Source organism: Rosa rugosa, chromosome 6 (assembly GCF_958449725.1).
Source record: "Rosa rugosa chromosome 6, drRosRugo1.1, whole genome shotgun sequence".
Lineage (NCBI taxonomy): Eukaryota > Viridiplantae > Streptophyta > Magnoliopsida > Rosales > Rosaceae > Rosa > Rosa rugosa.
Window position 1 is genome coordinate 53,617,660 of NC_084825.1, and position 4,195 is coordinate 53,621,854.

Genomic DNA, 4,195 nt, shown 5'->3' on the forward strand with positions numbered 1-4,195 from the left:
GTACTATAGGCCTTGATCTAGCCAGGAAAGCGGCTTCAACACCTACATTTGAGAAAATCAACAGAGAGCCCGCAAACAAGGCAGATACATGTTGTTATACACATGGCGAAGCTACCACCAAGGAAGAGAAGGATACTCATTCGCGATCAAAAGCAGTCTCCTTCGCATGGGGGGCACGCTAAAGTTCTGATCTCCTACAACCTGCCCAAGTTTCGCCAGATCCATGGGGGGCAATAAAGTTGGCAAAGGAAGCGTCAGTTCATGACAAAGGCAATCCAGATTGTGGCATTCAAGCCTTATGACCTATTTAGAGGCCTATATGGAATCAGTCAAGCCAATAAAAGTGGCTTTTGGAGCAACAACATTATAAGAGCAGTGCTGATTCAAGACCTCTTCAGTCAAGACGAAGACCTTTGACTTCGAGGTCTGGGGGGCAATGTTTGGACCCAAAATGAGCATTTTGGTTTGACAAAGCGTGTCTTGGAGAAATTGAGCCAATATCAGTGGCTCACATATATATTTTCGATAAGTTCAAAAATATATTATTAAGAGGCTAAATAAGGCCTACCAAACATGGAAATGAAAAATCAACTTTAGCACATTTTCCTACTTCGGCTAGGAGAAAGCGAGCTAGACAAGAAATGAGGGATGACGGACTAACCATCCGAACTCCAAATGAGTTGAAACTTTCCAGATTAATTCTAGACATCCCATTGATCATTTCTTATGAAGAGTGCCAAAGCTCGTTCGGAGTGGAAAACCTTCAAACAAACAGTCCAATTTTCTGCAGAAGCAAAACTTGGAAACTGGACCTGTAAGAGGTCCAGCAGCATTTCTGGCCCAACCACATGGAAATAAATTCTGAAATTTTACCACAATAATCTACATTCATGGTGGATCATTTCATATGAAGAAATCGAAGGTTGAATCTGAGTTCTTAGTGGAGATAAAAATTGAGGGATAAGGGAGCAGAAAATGACTTAAACCTAACATTCCATTAGTGTTTAAGTGCTTGAACCTAACAATTCCATAAACTCATAAGTGCTCCATAAACTCATAAGTGCTCCATTATGATTTGTTTAAATGCCAAATAGTGTTGCTTGGTAGCCTATAAATAGAGGCTACAACATAGAACAATGGACTCATTCATACATCAAAACATCTCTAAGATGATCTAAGTTCTCTCTAGAGCAAACCTCTCTAAGAGCAACTCCTTTCCTTCTCTTTCTCTTATAGGTGATCACACTCCTAGTCCTAGTCTTCTCAGAAGCCGACTTTCAGTGCCACCAAACCCTCTGTCAACGTGCTTCGGTCCTAGTCTCCTCGGGAGCCGACGGTAGTGCCGCGACCACAACGGTTACAGAACCAGCCAAGCAAGGGTAACGCCCTAGCAACCCAGCCAAGCTAAAGTCACGCTTTAGCAAGTTCTCTCTACTTCCCAGTGGTTCTCGCTCTGCTCGATCTACAACATCGAGTATCGATTGTGATTTTCAAGAAGCTCAACAAAAGTCCTCGCCACGAGGCATAAAGAATCCCGCGACGAGGTTTGTGCTCTCCTCGTCTACAATCGCTTGATAGAAGTCAGGTCAAGGGACACCCCCGACGACCGCACCCAAACGGTGCTGGCACGCCCGCGCAGAAAAGAGACTGTTGACCAGCTGCAGCAAAATTGGAGCCAAACATTTTGGCACGCCCAGTGGGACAACATCAGAAGTTTTTCTCTTGAAGCACATTCAACCACCGGGCTTCAAAACAAACATTTTGGCACGCCCAGTGGGACCACACTAGAGTCTTTTTGTATTCGCCATCATTGGGATGCCAGGGGAAAATCTTTACCAAAAGAAATTCCTAAAGTGACAAGATGGCCAATGTTGCCACCACTGGCAATATTGACATTGATGACGAGTTCATTGATGACGAGTTCGAACCACTCATCATTCCACCAGATGCTGGCCTGGACGAGAGGCTTCGCATCCTTACAGTGCATAGTGAAAATTATGGGAAGCATCTGGCAGCTTCGATCGCAAAAAGGGAACAACGAATTCGCGAGTTGGAGCAGCGAATGAATCAGAATGCTCAGAAAGCTAAAGAGCAGTCACAAAAGCTTTTCTCGAGCAGAGACAAACAGACTGCCCAACCTGCCGCAAACATAACATCTGAGTTCACAACCTTGCGCAAGGAGGGTTCCATCTTGGCTACCCAAGTCGGTTCACAGCAAGGAGAATTGAAAAGTCAAGAATCTGCTCGCGAAGAGGTGGTTTCTGAGGTTGAATTGCTTACAGGTGGCGATAAACCTAAATGCTTTTCTGTTGAATCACAGCCTTACATAGAGGCTGTGCATGGAGAAGATGGTCAACAAAATTGTTCTTCTGACAATAAAATTGTCTCTGAACAAATACCTGATTTCTCCACTGACCCAGCCATATACGTGGCTACTGATCAGATACATGGGGGGCAAGATATTGCCCAGGTTCACCCCCTTGATAACCAAAAGCAGGTGCATAATCAATCTAATTATGATCTTGCTACTGGACGTCATGGCCATGCAAAGGGTCAAGAGCATGATCCACTTAATTATCAATCAAGGCATGGCCCACCTTACAATCATCAATTTTGCCTTGGCCATGCTACTGGACGTCATGATGAAGGTGGCCACAATCATGGCCAACTTAATTATCAATTAAGTTTTGGTCTAGAGAAGCCAATCTGTGGCTTTATTCATCAATTCAACTTGAATTTCTTCATCAGTGTTTCAAGGCCAAGCAGTGGCTTTGATATACATGGAGGATACATCTGCAACCCACCTTGCAAGAATGGCCAGAATAATTATTCTAGTGGCCAATTTTTACTTCGCGACTGCAAGTTTGAGTATCACCAGTACAAGTTAACTCTTGTTTACAATTATCAAGCTCCAAATTTCTTGCAAAAAGAATTTGTTTATGATACTACACAGCCCATAGAGGCGTCTCAATATGATGCCTGGAAAGTGGACAGAGGCAAACAAATACTTGATATGCCTATTTTTGAAGAAGAGATCAATTCACCACTCTTTGGTGACTCTAAGTATGATCTCAACATGGAGCCAATCTATGATGAATATGATGATAATTACAATTTGATTATTGGTTCCAAGAATCATATGCAGGAGTACAAGTTCTTTGAGGCTCTTGATCATGAGAATTTTTACCAACAAGTGGTTAAATATAATGGCCAATCTGTGGCTTATTCTGAAAACATCATGTCCTATGACATGGTAGTTGGCGACAAAGCTGATCTTGGGACATCCTTATCTCCAAAATTGCAATTGAAGATCATGCTTCGCCAACCAACAAGGATACTTGGGGGGCAAGATTACCCCTCTCACGAGCCAAATTCCTCCAAATTCTTCAACGCTAAGTATCTTTGTTCTTTTCCTACAAGCTCTCACAGGAGGGATTTTTACCCTACAAATTTTGATACATCGGAGCTTGGAGTGAAGCATAGATGGCCTCCCCCGTGATCTTGTAGAGGCGGCAAATGGTGGAAACACACCACTATTAAGAAGTTGAGGTTGGTAAGGGGTTGTGAATCATAACGGAATAGGTGAAGTCTCTTTTGTTAATATTGGCCTAAACTCCTTATTGGTGCCTAGTTCAGGTCCCTTAAGGTTAAGGGCGGCTTTTATTAACACTTGTTGAACTGTCTTCACACTTATGACCTTTCTCATCTTAGTAAGTATAGCCTATGTGAAATGGTGTCTAGAAAGGGGACAACGTTCATGACAGGTTTCTTGAATCCAGAAGTGCGTGCAAATGGGCCTAAACCACTAAGAGGGAGTAGCTCATGCCAAAATGGATTCTGCCTCTCTTGTTCGCCCTCCCCCACCTGGCCATTTCAGTAAGGTTGCCCAAATGATTTGAAAGAAAATTTGTGTCTAGGCGACTATACTTGGGCCGCATGTCTAAACCTTGATTCACACTGTCTTATTGAATTCAGCTACTTATTATTATTATTTTTTTTAAAAAAAATAAAAAAAAAAAATAAAAAAAAAAAAAATATATATATATATATATATATATAATTAGTGTGATCCAAAAAATTACGGAGGAGTCGTAGACAGTTTCTTCGCATAAGACATGGGGGACAATTCTAGTGTTCCTACACTCGCAAAGCCCATTCATGAAGGCTTGTTTTTGAATCCCATAATCATTTCTTC